Source organism: Pseudorca crassidens, chromosome 16 (genome assembly GCF_039906515.1).
Source record: "Pseudorca crassidens isolate mPseCra1 chromosome 16, mPseCra1.hap1, whole genome shotgun sequence".
NCBI classification, from domain to species: domain Eukaryota; kingdom Metazoa; phylum Chordata; class Mammalia; order Artiodactyla; family Delphinidae; genus Pseudorca; species Pseudorca crassidens.
In genome coordinates this window covers 34,758,492-34,775,029 of record NC_090311.1, presented here as the reverse complement: position 1 = coordinate 34,775,029, position 16,538 = coordinate 34,758,492, and the positions used below count along the sequence as shown (strand labels likewise).

At 36.3% G+C, this 16,538-nt stretch overlaps 1 long non-coding RNA gene across 2 annotated transcripts; it reads left to right on the top strand.

The window, feature by feature from the left end:
• Positions 1-4,703: 4,703 nt before the first annotated feature.
• LOC137208437 (uncharacterized) lies at positions 4,704-13,091 on the top strand. Of its 2 annotated transcripts, none has more exons than XR_010935635.1 (4): positions 4,704-5,096; positions 5,644-5,672; positions 6,807-6,845; positions 12,981-13,091. It is a non-coding gene; the product is annotated as an uncharacterized lncRNA (long non-coding RNA). The 2 variants fall into 2 exon arrangements; XR_010935636.1 differs by lacking the exon at positions 12,981-13,091 and adding an exon at positions 9,415-10,072.
• Positions 13,092-16,538: the final 3,447 nt, after the last annotated feature.

Below are 16,538 nucleotides of genomic sequence, written 5' to 3'. Positions count from 1 at the left end.
AGGCTCTAGGTGCACAGGCTTCAGTAGTTGTGGCACGAGGACTCAGTAGCTGTGGCTCGCGGGCTCTAGAGCACGGGCTCAGTAGTCAGTTCAAGTTATCCATGATCAAACCGGTCAGAGATTATTATTAATAATTTTAATATGCTTTATTTTTTAAATTAATTTATTGTATTTATTTATTTTTGGTTGCGCTGGGCCTTCATTGCTGCATGCTGGCTTTCTCTAGTTGGCGGCGAGCGGGGGCTACTCTTGCGGTGCGCGGGCTTCTCATTGCTGTGGGTTCTCTTGCTGTGGAGCGTGGGCTCTAAGCACGTGGGCTTCAGTAGTTGTGGCTAGCGGGTTCTAGAGCACAGGCTCAGTAGTTGTGGTACACGGGCTTAGTTGCTCCATGGCATGTGGGATCTTCCCGGACCAGGGAGCAAACCCGTGTCTCCTCCATTGGCAGGCGGATTCTTAACCACTGCACCACCAGGGAAGTCCCTATGCTTTATTTTTTAATGCTAATAGATTTTAAGGCTAAATTTGGTGATTTGCATATGCTCTAAAAATCCATTAAATGGTCTGTGGACATCAAAAGTTAGAAAAACACAGTTTCATGGTAAGCTATGATGAGAGAGTGTTTTACCCTGTGCCTCTGGGTAGCACTGATTTACAACTAGCATCCAAGGTTTCAGACAGGAATCAAAAGGAAAGACTCTTTCTCTCCCTAGGTATGAGTCATGGAAATGGGTATTATTACTATACTGTACTGTCTATTTTTTTAAACAAGAAAACTGTAATTTGGGTAAGTAAAATGAGCAGAGTCATATAGATTGTACACACGAGAAGCAGACCTAACTCAGGTTTCCTCACCCCTAATTCAGACTCTGCTTTACACCATTCCTTCTCAGAATTGGAGCCTTTAGGGTGCATTTGGTATAGTACAATGCTTTCGTTATTTAAACCATCAACTTAAAGGAATACTCACCTGGAGCTCTAATTGGGTTGATGACTACTAACTAACCGAACTTCTGACATCACAACTAGGTGCTAGTTGTTCAGCTTTCATTACGAAACTTCCTGCTATCCTGCAAAATTTTCTTCTTCCTACTTCCTTGAAAGAGCATTCGATGCAGCTCAAAGCAGTGCATGTTTGAGTCCAGAGCTCTCTCTACTCTAATGGCACACTATTCCCCAGACTATGTGCAAAGCACCAATTTCTCTCCCTACCCCACAACTTGCCTCCCCTCCCCCACTTCACTTTCAGACCTGGACATAAGGAAGCAACTGAACGCTTTTTTTATATTTCTTTTTAAGCCTTAAACCAACATTGCACTTTGTAGTTGGGCTGAAGGTTCATATTCATGCTATTTGCCAGTCTCTAAAAATGAGTAAAGCCATTTCCACTAGATGGCTGTCTTTACCAAGAACTGTAAGAGCTATGCCAGCTTGTAGCAATTTGCAAATTTTAAAGCCTACCTTTTACAGAGAAGTATATATATATGCAGCCATTTAGTAGACTTACTAATACAAAGCTTTTATCTATGATTCCATTTTTTTTAGGCACCACTTTGAAAAAAGTCAATAAATGTTAAAAACGTAATGTGCTTTTAAAAAATAGAGAAATTATTTTTGTTTCTGGTTAAATTTTTTCTCCTTTTAATTGAACTCATAGTATTGTATAAATTTAAGGTGTACAACATGTTAATTTGTTATATTTATATATTGTAATATGATTGGCATTGTAGCAATAATTAACACCTCTATCACATTACATAATTATCATTTCTTTTTCGTGGTTGGATCAATTAAGTTCTAGTCTCTTATCAAGTTTGTCGATTATAATACAATATTGTTGTCTATATTCACTAGACTATGCTAATGCACAAATTTCTAGGACTTATTTACTACTCATTGCAAGTTTGTAGCCTTAAACAACATCTGAAAATTTTCTTAAAGAAATAAGGAATTTTACCCAAAAGAAAGACTGAAAGACATATATAAAAATTATCTCTCTGTAATTGTTGTTCATATTCTCAGATCAAAAAGTACTTGTTGGGAGGGTGGGAGGGAGGGAGACGCAAGAGGGAAGAGATATGGGAACATATATATACGTATAACTGATTCACTTTGTTATAAAGCAGAAGCTAACACACCATTGTAAAGCAATTATACTCCAATAAAGATGTAAAAATAAATAAAAGTACTTGTTGATTATAAAAATTAAGTGTTTGATATTTGGGAGAAAAGATTGGCTACTGACATTTATAGTTGACATTAGTGTTGCATTTTTCCCCAGGTGATAAAGATACTTTTAAGTTAAAACATAATCCATTGAGTAGAATTTATCATATGCTGCAATTTCTACTCTGATCATCAATGAGATTGTTTCTTCCCCCTCACATGCTTTGTTATTTATTAGTATTTGATAATTTGTTATTTGATTAGTAGAAAAATTGAGCACCTTGAAAACTTCTTATTGAAGTATAACATAACTAAAGAAAAGTGCACAAATTGTAAGCGTACAGCTTGATAAATTTTCACAAAGTGAAATGAATATAAATGTTTTTGTGCGATTGTAGATTTTATCCTTTTAGATTCTATTTTCTATTTGTTTGGTTACACCCAAGTAATCAGCGCCTAGATCAAGACTTAGAGTACTAAGAGTACTACAGCCACCCAGAAGCCCATTATTCTCCCCCCTGGTTACTTGCCCAAGATGGTGACCATAACCCTGGCTTCTAATGCTGTTAGACTTTTGCCTGTTTTTGAAACTTATATGAATCTTCTCAGTTCTTTTGCTTTCCGTTGTGTTTGTGGGTCTCATCCGTGTTGTTTTCACTGCTGTGGAATACAACTTTTTATTCATTCTATTATTAATGGACACATGTGTTTTCTAGTTTGGAACTATCATGAATAGTGCTTCTATGAAGTTCTGGAACCGAAATGCATATGCATTTCTTGGGGTGGGGATATACCTAGAAGTGAGATTGCTGGGTCATGGGATTTGCATATGTTCAGCTTTGGTAGACATTGCCAGTTTTCTGAAATGGTTGTAACCATCTACACTCTCACCAGCAGGGTATAAGAGTTCCAGTGCTCTAGTTCTTCCCCAGCATTTGGTGGTCAGTCCTTTTATATTGTAGCCATTCTGATAAGTAAGCGTGATATCTCATTGTGGATTTAAATTGCATTTCCTACTGAAATTGTTTATATGCTTACAGGTTAAGAACATTATAATCTTTTGTTCATTTTTCTATAGTTTTTTATATCCTTTTTAAAATTAATGTGTAGGAGTTGTTTATATATCTGAGGTTTGTCAAATCGGTGGTCAGATATAAATATATTGTAACCATCTCTTCCCACTCTGGGGCTTGACTTTTTACTCTATAGTGGTATCTTTGATGAACAAAATCCAATTTATCATTTTTTTAAAGATTTATATATTTATTTATTTATTTATTTATTTATTTATTTATCTTTGGCTGCTTTGGGTCTTTGTTGTGACGTGCGGGCTTCTCATTGTGGTGGCTTCCCTTGTTGCAGAGCACGGGCTCTAGGCACATGGGCTTCAGTAGTTGCAGCACGCAGTCTCAGTAGTTGTGGCTCGCGGGCTCTAGAGCACAGGCTTAGTAGTTGTGACGCACAGGCTTTGTTGCTCAGCAGCATGTGGGATCTTCCCGGACCAGGGATTGAACCCGTGTCCCCTGCATTGGTAGGCGGATTCTTAACCACTGTGCCACCAGGGAAGTCCCTATCATTTTTTTTCTTTATGGTTAGCACACTCTTTGAGTCGTTTTTTTTTTTTTTTTGCAGTACGCGGGCCTCTCACTGTTGTGGCCTCTCCCGTTGCGCGGAGCACAGACTCCGGATGCGCAGGCTCAGCTGCCATGGCTCACGGGCCCAGCCGCTCTGCGGCATGTGGGATCTTCCTGGACCGGGGCACGAACCCTTGTCCCCTGCATCGGCAGGCGGACTTTCAACCACTGCGCCACCAGGGAAGCCCGAGTCCTGTTTTTAAAACTCTTTGCCAGTTCCAAATGCATAAATATATTACTCTATGATTTCTTCTTGGAGATTTATTATTTAACCCTTTATATTTAGATATAATCCACCTGCAATTGCTTTTTGTGTATGGTGTGAGGCAAGGACAAAAACTCATTTTTTCATACAGATATCAAGTTGTCCCAGCACTATTTATTTAGATGACATCATTTCACTACTGTACTATAGTTTCATCTTTGTCACAAATGAGGTAAATATGTATATAAATATATATAAATATATATATAAATATATATATATATATATACACATATATAGGTTTGTTTCTGGACTTTCTATTCTCTTTCCTTTTTCTATTTTTCTCTCCTTGGGCCCATTATGTTCATTACTGTAACAATATAACAAGTCTTGATACCTGGTAGTGTAAGTCCCTAAGCCTTGTTCTTCAAGGTTCTATTAACTGCTCTTGGTCTTTTGCGTTTCCAGATAAATCTTAGAATCAACTTGTCTATTTCTACAGGGAGAATAAAAACAACAGCTGGGATTGTTATTGGAATTGGATTAAGTCAGTTTGGCGGAAAATTGATGTCTGTGGTGGCTTTATAATGTGTAAATTTAGGTAAGCAAAACTACATGTCCCAGAATTCCCTTCCCTGATTGCTTTTTGGTTAGAGTGAGCATGGGAGATTTTTTTTTTGCCTGAGATTTGGAGGACAGAAGTGAAGCAGCAGTCATGATTTTCATGTTCAGAATTCCAGAGCAGGCATCGTTAGAGCTCATGAACAGTGCCACTTATCTTTTGGCTCACTTTGCTGGTATAGGAACAGTAGTCAGGCCTATAATTGCTCCAGCTTCCTCTGAATCCTCTTACAGCTTCTCTGACTCCTTGATAGTGGGCACCAGTACCTCCTGCAGGACACCCACATCACCAAGATTGGAGGCAGTGAGAGCTGAGCTCACTCATGTGTTCTCATGTGTTCCAGCTTTTCTTTGCTCTACCCACTTTATATCCATCCTCCTTTCTCAGCTGCCTGCCATACAGATTTCAAGCTCCAGCATGAGACACAAAGACAACAGCTTTACAGAGACTCTTTGACCAACTCCCACACTGTGTAAGGTCAAATTCTTATCACAAATCTCATATATATATATTATACATATATATACAGGTATGTATATATATTATATGTATATATAATATGTGTGCATTTATTTATTTATCCTGTCTTAGTGATTCTGCTTTTCTGGTTGATCCCTGATTGATACAGCATTTTTACAGATTGGGTCTTCCAATTCATGAACATGATATAGACTTCTATTAATTTGATCATTTTAAATTTCTTTCAGTAATGATTTGTAGTTTTTTGATATGGTGGTCTTGCCCATATTTCATCATATTTATTGCCAGATATCTGATGTGTTTTTTTATGCAATTATAGATTTTATCTTTTAAAATTTTATTTGCTGTAGTTTGTGACTGGTATATAAAAACACAAATTGACTTTTACATTTTGATCATGCATCCTGCAACCTTGCTTAAATTCAGTTATTTGTTTTAATAGTTCATGAACTCTTTTGGATTTTCTACACACATAACCATATCATCGGAGATTAATGTGTTTCCTTCTTCCTTTTCTTGACTCTTTTGGACTGGCTCAGACCTCCAGTACAATGTTGAGTGATAAAAGGTAAGCTTGTCTCATTGCCCATATCAAGGGGGTGTTTTCAAATACTCACTCTTAAGGATTATGTTTTCTCTAGGTATTTTTGTAGATATTCTTTTTTTTTCTTTTAATATTTGCTTATTTGGCTGTGCTGTGTCTTAGTTGCAGCACGCAGGATCTTCATTGCTGCATGTGGGATCTTTAGTTGTGGCATGTGGGATCTTGTTCCCTGTCCAGGGATCAAACCCAGGCCCCCTGTATTGGGAGCGTGGAGTTTTAACCACTGGACCACCAGGGAAGCCCCTTAGATATTCTTTATCAGATAAAATAAATTTCTTCTATTCTATTTGCTAAGAGTTTTTTTTTAACTTTTTATTTTATATTGGAGTATAGCTGATTAACAATGTTGTGATAGTTTCAGGTGCAGAGCAAAGAAACTATTTGCTAAGAGTTTTTAATCACGAATGATTGTTGCATGATCAAATGCTTTTTCTGTATCTACTGACACCATCATGTGAGTTTCCTCTTTTTTCTGTTAATATGGTGACTTACACTGATTAATTTTCATTCAAAGCCAATTTGGTCATGATATATCATCCTTTTTATATATCGATGGGTTCAATGTGCTAGTATTTTGTTTAGGATATTTATATATCTGTTCTTGAAAGAGATTGGACTCTAATTTTCATTTCTTAAATGTCCTTTTCAAGCTTCAGTACCAAAAGTTATGCTAGCCTCTTAACATAAGTTAGAAGTGTTCCATCTTTTTCCCTTCTCTGGAGGGGATGTATAAAATTAATATTTCTTCCTTAAATATTTGGAAGAATCCCATAAGGCCATGTGGGCCTGAAGATTTCTTTATTGGAAACTTTTTAAATTACAGAATCAACCTATTTAGATACGAGACTATACAACATGGGTTGTATATAGCAGTTATTATATTTTTAATGTCTGTAAGATCTGTAGGAGTTTCTTTTTATTCCTGATATTGGAATTTTGTGCTTTCTCTCTTTTTTCCTTGACTTATCTTGATAAGTCTGCAAATTTATTAGTCTGTTCAAAGATGTAATTTTTTGTTCTGTTTGTTTTCTCTATTGTGCATTTGTTATATATTTAATTATTTCTGCTCTTATCTTTATTTACTTTCTACTTTTGTAGATTTATTGATATTTTGCTGCTGTTTTCTAATTTATCAAGGTAAATATTTAGATTCTTTATTTTCAGTCTTCCTTCTTTTCTGATTATGCATTTAAAGCTATATATTTCCCTATAAACACAGCATTAGTAGCAGCTATGGGTATTAATATGTTATATTTTCATTATCAGTCAATTCAAAATACTTTCTAGTTTCCATCATGATTTTTTGAGCCATGACTTATTTAAAATTATATTGCTTAATTTCTTTAAAGTTGAGGGTTTTCTAGTTACCAGTTTTTGATTTCTAACTGAATTCACTATGGTCAAAGAACACATTCTGTATTATTGCAAACCTTTGAAATTTTTATGACACATGCTTTATGATCCAGCATATGGTCAATTTTGATAAATGTTCCACATGCATTTGAAATGAATGTGTATTATGTTGTTGTGTGTAGTGTTCTATGTAGGTCAGTTGTTTTGTTAATCATGTTGTTCAAATCTTTATACTTACTGATATTTTGTCTGCTTGTTCTAACAGGTGTTGAGAGATCCACGTTAAAGTGTTTCACTGTGACTGTGGATTTCCCTATTTCGTCTTTTAGTTCTGTCAAATTTTTGCTTCATGTACTTTGAAGCTGTCTTATTGAGTGTATATAAATCTAAAATTGTTACATCTTCCTGAAGGATTCATGTCTTTAAAATTATTAAATGTTTCTCTTTACTCCTAGTAATATTTCTTGCTGTAACATGTTCTTGTCTAATATTGATATAGCTACATCCATTTTTATTTCATTAATTCTTTTAGATTCACATTTTCTGTGTTCTTATATCAAGGTATGTTTCTTGTAAGCAGCATATAATAGGATTCTGTTTTCTAACCAATATGACAATCTTTTCATTGAAATATTTAGTTCATTTACATTTAATGTAACTAAATGTACACTTAATGTAATGTAATGATTAATGCATAATATTATAATATGTTTACTATCTTATTACTTGTTTTACATCTCACCCAGATGGTTTTTATCTTTCATTTCTTATCTTCTTTTGGTTTAGTTAAATACTGCTACATTATTATTATTAAATAATGCTATATTTTCCATCTATTATTTATTTATACTTTTTAAGCTATTCTTTTAGTGGTTAGCCTAAATACTATAATTTATTACCACATGTACTAATTTCCTAAGGCTGCCATAACTAAGTACTACAAGCTAGATGGCTTAAAACAACAGAAATGTATTCTGTCATAGTTCTGGAGGCTAGAAGTCCAAAACTCAAGGTGAGAAGCGTTGGTTCTTTCTGAGGGCTCTGAGAGAGAACTATTCCATGCCTCTCTTCTAGATTCTGGTGATAGCCAGCAATCTTTGGCATTCTTTGGTTTGTAGATGCATCGTTCCAATCTCTGCCTACATCTTCGTATGACATTCTTCCTATGTCTCTGTGTCGTCACGTGGCTGTTTTCTTATAAGATCACCATACTGGAGTATGACCTTATCTCTACTTCACTAATAATTCTCCAGTGACCCTATTTTCAAATAAGATCATTCTGAGTATCTGGGGTCAGCATTTCACATATTTTTTTGGAGGAACACAATTTAACCCACCACACAGTCTAAAATTAATTATTACTTTTATTACTTCCCTGACAATGCTAAGACTTTAGAACACTTTAATTCCATTTACCATTTCCTGCCTGCTGTGTTATTGTTATCGTGGATTTAATTCCACATATTTTAAAATTGCAAAGAACATTACTGTTGTTTTATACACTCAGAATCCATTCATGTTTATCTATATATTTATTCATATATTTAGCTTTTTCACTACCCTTCACTTTTTTTCCACATTTTCTTTTTCTATCTTGGAGCATTTGCTTTCTCTTTTTCTCCTAGTCTGCTGGGACTCCAGTTACGTATATGTTAGACCTGTTTGCTATGTCCTATCTGTCACTGGTGAAATTCTCTTTTTCTTAATCTAGTTCTTCCTTCTTTTTCTCTATTTTCTTAATCTAGTTCTTTCTTCTTTTTCCTCTATTTTCTCTATTTTCTTTATTTACCATGATTATATTAAAAATTTTATAGATATCTATAATTCTGAATCACCTGTCTGGTTTTTCCCTTATGTTTTTTGTTATTGTGTCCTATTTCTTGGCATGCCTAGTACTCTTTAGTTGACAGTCAGATATTGTGTTGAAAAGTTGTAGAAATTCTGGATGAGGAGGGAATCTCTAGAGAGGATTCACCATTTCATCTGCTAGGTAGGTAGAGTTAGGGCTGGTCACCTTAATCCACTCACAGACTGAGCTAACTCAAGGTTATGCTGCAGTTTTACTAAAGCTTTTTCTACCTCTTCATCACTCCCACCCTAGAGCATAGCCTGCAAAGTTCCAACTAAAAGCCTGACTAGTTCCCCAGGGCCTTTCTCCCATGGCTTGTCTTGAACTCTAATCCTTGACTGGTAAGTAGCCTGGGACAGCCACAAACCCCACTCTGCTTTTCAGAAACTTTCTGCCTCCTATATTATACAGCTTCAGAATTCAGCAAAATGCTTTAAAAAAAAAAAACCTGACCAGTTGAGTTCATTTTTCTACCCCTCCAGGCTCTAATTTGTGTTGCTTTAGACCCACAGGATTACCAGATGCTCTGATGGTTTTTCTGCCTTCCAGCAGCTGTCCTTTGCCCAAGACTTTTATTGCATGTTCAGCCACATTCCTTGAGCCCAGAATTGTGAAATACCCTTTGGAAAAACGTCTGCAGAATGTTAGTTCAGCTCTCCGTCGTTTTCTCCTCTCCAGAATCTTGACCTCTCAAGTTCTAAATTGTTTATCAGCTTTCCAATACCCATAAAGAAATTTTATTTGTTTTTGTTGTTGTTTTATCCAACTTCTCTCTAGTTATTCTGAAAGGATGCATTTTTCTGACATAAGTTACTCTACCATGCTAAAAGTAGAAGTCCCAACCACAGAGTTTCAGAGCTTCCCCTTCAGTGAAGCTATTGATTTTGCTTAAGGAAGTTAGATTGCTGAATAAGAGAATTTCTCTCTCTTTTTTTTAATCAAGTATATTATGATCTCTAAATACTAACTGTATAGTAATTAGTGTGCCTTTTGACAAAATGTGAATTTAAATTAATTAAGAGAACTTGCCATTTGACTATTTTGTCAAGAAACAAATGAGAAAAATAAATATACACAATAAAAACAAACATGCAATTAATAAAGGACATTGAAAATAAATTTTGTTCAGGATTGAAGCAAAAAGAGAATGTGGTAAGGTTTTCATAGGAATAGAAATGCTCTTATTAAGTAAATATATGCTGCACTAACCTAATAAAGTAATTTGCAATTTTAAAAAATAGAAGCAAAATGTTAATTTTATTTCATTTATTTCATATTGGTATAGATAAACTAAAATATTTACAAAATAAAAATAGAATCCTTTCAAAAAGTGTTATACCTTAGTAAACTATTAGCAGAGCCTTCTTTTTTACCTCAGGTGTATAGAATTGAATTGATAATATTAATTTCATGGCAAGCTATCATTATCCATTCAAGTTAAGACCCATTAACATTTTTAAAAATGTAGCATTTATTGTCTTTTTTCTTTATTTCTGTTCCCAGTCTCCAATTCCATGTTCTTTCTACATCCCATCATAAGGTCTCTTTATTATGTATTATATAATGTATGTCCTTCCAATCTACCTTTCAATACATGTATTTGTCCTTGAAAATATGTGGTATTATTTTGTGTATTTCTTAATTTACATACATGAAACTATTCTATCAATTGCATTCTTTTTCAATTTTTGTACAATCTTGTTTATGAGGTCTTATTTATGTTGCTGTATGAAAATCCAGTTCATTTCTTCTGATCATTGCATCATATTCAATCATATGCTCATATATTTTCCTTATCCATTCCTTTATTAAGGACATGTAAGTTGTCTCCAACTCTTGACTACCATAAGCAACTGCAATGAACATCCTGTGCATGTCTACTTGTGCATCAGGTAAAAACTCTTGAGAGGAATTGCTACATCATAGCATGTACACATAAATTTTATTAAACATTGAGAGACTGCTCTCCAGAATGGCAGCACTATATCATTCAACCATAAATGGTTTCCCAGTTTCCCCACCCTCTCCTAATATTATCTAATGATCTAATGAGTATAAGGTAGTCTCTCATCTTAATTCACATTGGAAATATGTCAGTCTTTCCCCCAATTAATCAATAAAAGCAATTCTAATTAGAATTCCATAATTTTTGAGGTACTCAAATTTTTTCTAATATTTATGTAGAAAAATAAATTCCACAAATAGAAAAGTCAATTTTATAAAAGAAGAGCAAAGAGGAGGAAAGCTAACCTACAAGATATGAAAGTATATTACAGAGTTATAATAATAAAAACATATGCTTCTATTGCAGGAACAGGCAAATAGACCATTGAAACAGAATTGAAATTCAAAAACAGAACATGGATATATGGGAATTTTTTAAATAATAAGAACAGCAACAATAATAATGTGGAAGACAATATTGTCACAATTCTTCCTTTCTTTCTGGCCCCTGCCATAATTTCACTATGGACAGATATCCTTACCCCACTGTTTTGGGGCTTGGCCATAGGACTTGCTTTGGTCAATGGAATGTGAATGAATGTGACATGAGCAGAGGCTTTACATGTGTTTCGTGGCTTGTCTTCTCTTGCATATCTGCCACCTGCCATGAAACACACACACACACACACACACACACACACACACACACACGATACACATATCACAGAAAGAGGTAATACAAGTAGCAATAGCCAATACTTACTGTAGACTTTTTATCCCAGGTACTATCCTAAGTACTTTAATTGTAATAACACAATTAATCTGCCCAGTCACCTCATGGGGTAAGTAATGTAATTATCATCATTTTACAGATGAGGCAACTGAAACATAGAACTTGCACAAGATTATAGAATGAAATAGGAATTCTAGGTAATACCATAATGCAGTGGGGAAAATGGATTATTTAATGGATGCTGTAAGGAAAATAGTTTATCCTACTAATTTTGATAATAATTTCACATCATTTTTGGGGGGTGTTTTTTGGCGGCATTGGGTCTTCGTTGCTGCGTGCAGGCTTTCTCTAGTTGCAACGAGTGGGGGCTACTCTTCATTGCGGTGCACAGACCTCTCATTGCGGTGGCTTCTCTTGTTGTGGAGCATGGGCTCTAGGCACGTGGGCTTCTCATTGTGGTGGCTTCTCTTGTTGCGGCACGCAGGCTCCAGGACGTGCGGGCTTCAGTAGTTGTGGCCTGCGGGCTCAGTAGCTGTGGCTTGTGGGCTCTAGAGCACAGGCTCAGTAGTTGTGGTGGACGGGTTTAGTTGCTCCGTGGCATGTGGGATCTTCCCGGACCAGAGCTCGAACCCATGTCTCCTGCATTGGCAGGCGGACTCTTAACCACTGTGCCACCAGGGAAACCCCCACGTCAATTTAAAAAGGTAAATTTGATATGGATCAAAGGCCTAAGTGTGAAATGCTAAGAGAATGAAGGCGTATATCTCTATGATCTTTAAGAATGGAAAAACTTGTTTAAAAAGACCCAAAAAGCACAAATCTTAAGGTAAAAATTAAAGGATCTGACTACGTTAAATTAAAGGATTTTTTTTCAACAAAGAAAACCATAGAGAAAGTTAAACAGCCAGGGATTGCATTTGCAGAAGATATTTGTAATGTTGACAACAGGTTTTAATCAACTAGGCCAGTGGTCAGCAAGCCTTTCCTGTGAAAATCCAGATACTCAATATTTTAGGCTTTGGGAACCAGACTGTCTGTTGCAACTACTCAATTCTGCTGTTATAGCACAAAAGCAACCATGGACAAGACGTAAATGAGTGGGCATGACGGTGCCCCAGTAAAAACTGAATAAGTTCCATATGTTATCAACAGTGCAAGAGGGTTCTGATTTCTCCATATCATCCCCACATCTGACTTCCTATTTTTGTCATTCTGATGGATATAAAGTGATAAGTCTTCGTTGTTTTAAATTTTCTAGTAACCACATTTAAAAAGTTAAAAGGAACAAGGGGAATTAATCTTAATAATACATGTTATTTAACCTAATATATCCAAAATATTTTCATTTTAACACGTAATACTAATGAGATATATTTATGTATGTGTATTTTAGGCTCATGGCACAGAACTAGCTAGGGCAACCTTAGAAGAAACTCATTGGAAAGTCAGAACTTCTGTTACCCTGGATCCCTGAATGACCATGTGGAAAAAAACCTTCCCTCCCCACAGCCCAATCACATAGACTTTATGGTGTAAGAAATAAATTTCTATTGTATTAAGCCACCGAAACTTTGGTAGTTTTGTATTACCTTAATTAATACAGAAATTAGAACCTTGAAGTTGAGTGCTGTAAAAGAAAATCTAAATCGTGTGGCATTGGCTTAATGGTGGATAGGCAGTGAGGAAAATATTATGATTTGGGGGGATAGTGTTGGAAATGGATATAGAGACCCATATATGCAATGGCAAAATATATGGTAAACTGTTATCAGAGATAACTTGAAAGACAGACCAGGTATTTACCAGGTCCATAGCTTAGGGGAAGACATTGGGAAAACAAAAAGTTAACTGTGTGTTATGGTTGTTACTGATTGTATTTAGCAAGATATTAGAAAACAAGATAATCTCAGGTAAGAATTAGCTAATTTCAAGCAGAAATGAAAGGGAATAAAGAGAATCCAGAATGTGGGGCCTAGGAGGGTCACAAAAGCTAAACAGAAGGAAATAGCATTGAGAAAACTCTTGTGCAATCAAGAACCATTAAGACTTAGCCAGGTAGCAAAGAATAAATTAAGAGGTTGGCCCTCCTTCTCAAGCCTTATGGACTTAATGTAGCTATCATTATAGTAAGAGAAAGAAGCGTGGCATCAAGGAAGCAAAAATTAAATTAGGATTGAGGATTGTGTCTGTGAGAGAATTTAACTGTGGTTACAGGCACCAGGAATTGACTAGATGCAAACTGATCAGAAACCTAATAAGTTTTTGAAGGAATTATCTGGCCAAAACCAAAAACAGAGTCTACTAAAGAAGCATTGACTCTTCTGGTCTTCCAAATTCAGGTCTTCAAATCTGCATGGCTGCAAGCAGACTGAGAAAACTCTGCAGTCCCCAAGAAGGGTTTACTCCTCAACTACCTCTTCAGCTGTGGCCAGGAAGGAAAATGGACAAGAAAGAATATCCAGGAGGGTTAACTCAAGGACCATGAGAAACAATGGACAAGGGAACTCCTCAACAGGAACAGGATCAGTATCTAATCAAAAATTACCCCACACCCGAGGGTAGGAAGTATTCACAATGCAAGTCCCAGAGGATTTCATAATTACTATGAACCCCTGACTGCTGTCTCCCATCTTTTCCTTTTCCAAATAAGAATTTTTAATTGTAGCTATTCTAGCCCCATCCCATTAATATATTGGGTGTGTGGGAGTAGGGATGAGAAGAGGTACAAATAACTTATCTCTTTAGTTCATAGGTGGCTTGACCACCTATGATGGAAAGAATTGCATATCACCAGGAAATTCTGGAACTTGAGTTGCATGCAGTGACTGAATGAGAGTTTGGGTAGTCTCTCTTAAGATGGGGTGTAAACTATGTGGGAAGAAGCATGAAGCAGATATCGGTTGCCAGAAGAGTGAACTATGGCAGAGACTGGCCACCCACTCAACAGACCTAATTCCTTTTTCTCCTGGACCCTCAACTACACCATATTTTCCAGCCTCCCTTTTGGTTGGGAACAACTGTGCGACTTTAGCCTGTGGAATGTGAGTAGAGTGATATATGCCATTTCCAGGCTTGGCCTGTAAAAATCTCCCATGCAGTCCTCTACTCTCTCTTTTTCTTTCCGCATATGTTGGTTGGCTATCAACATTTAGAACCACGGCGAAAGATGGCAGAGCCTCCACCAGTCTAGGCGCTGAATGATTCTGTGGGGCATGCCCCACCACCAGCTGGACTTCATATGTGTGAGAAAAGCCACTGAGATTTTCAAGCTTATCTATTACAGCAGTTAGCTTTATTTTAATTGATATATGAATCCACCTTAACCCATAAATACCTTTTTTAAAAAATTTTTTACCTAAAGGGAATACGTACAAAAATTGCTTATGGTAGTGAGAGTTGGAATTAACTTGGGTTTTCATCACTAAAAAAGATGGGGAGGTAAAATGAAGCATCTGGAAGCAATGTACTAGATGAACATACAGTAAGATATATAAATCTGAAGAACATAATATTGGGAAAAACAGCAAGGAGCACAACTATAGACGGCAATAGCACAGTATCATCAATGTAACTGATGGAAAACTGAAAAGAACTACAGCTTAGTACCACGGAAATAAATTTAAAACACATAAATACACAAAACAGTATTATATATTTTTCAATAATAGTTCATAATCAAGGAATATACACCAAACATATCAGGGTAGAAGAATGGATCTAGGGATCAGTTGAAAGGGAAAAAAATAAAATAAAAGAGATGGCTGCCAAAACAGATGGTGAGAACGTGCCACCATCTTAGTCAGCCTGGACCTACTGTAACACCATAGAAGGTGTGGCTTTAACAGCAAACTTTTATTTCTCACAGTTCTGGAGAACCTGCTGCTGTATCCTCACGTGGTAGAGAGAGAGATCATCTCTCTTATGTCTCTTCTAAGGGCACTAATCCCATCATGAGGACTCCACTCTCAAGAACTAAGTACCTCCCAAAGGCCCCCACATCCAAAAATCCAACAGACTGGAGATTAGGGTTTCAACCTGCGAATTTAGGGGGGACACGAACATTCAGTCCATAGCAGCCATGAATTACAGAATATGATTAACTCAGTTTTCTATACCTATATGTGGCAGATGCTGCAATGTGCCACCCAGAAATGGGTGGACTCATTCCCCCAGCCACTGGAAGTACTTCAGGAAGACAGCCCTCTGTTCTCAGCCCTCTTTGGGGATTACTTTGCCTAAATAAAGCTGGCCCAAGATCATACCTCCCTGGAAGGGTAGTTCCTATTCAATGACTGATCAACGTAGGAGGTGTAAGTGTCTGTTCCTCATGCCCAAATTTGGGACAATTTTAAGGGCCATCTGAGATCCAGAGTTTGTCATCAGGTTAGTTGATTGGAACTGTATCTCAGTTCAACTTCTCCCTCTACCCAATCCTGCTTCCTTCTCCTCCCTTCCACAAGTATTGATCCCAAGACCATTCCCTAATAAACATCCTGCACACTAGTCTCCATCTCAGAGTCAGCTTCCCAAAGAACGCAAGCTGTGACACGAACGTTAATGTGTGTGTGTGTGTGTGTGTGTTGACTTTTGTGAGCATATTTTTCCTTTTGCTGACTTCTATTTTTCAAACTTTCAACAACAAACATTTTGTGAAAAGAAAAAACAAGTAAATTTTTTTTAAAAAAATAAGAATGCATTTCTGTCAGCTTTAGTCATAACAAAACATGCCAAATTTTCTGTCATGAACATAAAATAGCTGAAAGTACCATAGAAACTGAACAGCCAAAATACTTTCACTATTTATCTAGGGAAATTCAAAGGCTATGAAAGATGAAGAGTAAATAGGCATATAATCTGTTTCCATTAGGCAGCAAGTTAAACACCAAGGCAAAGCTTTTCCACTAAATCATTTTGCAGTTTCTGTCTCCTCCCCAAGCTCCTACAACATAAC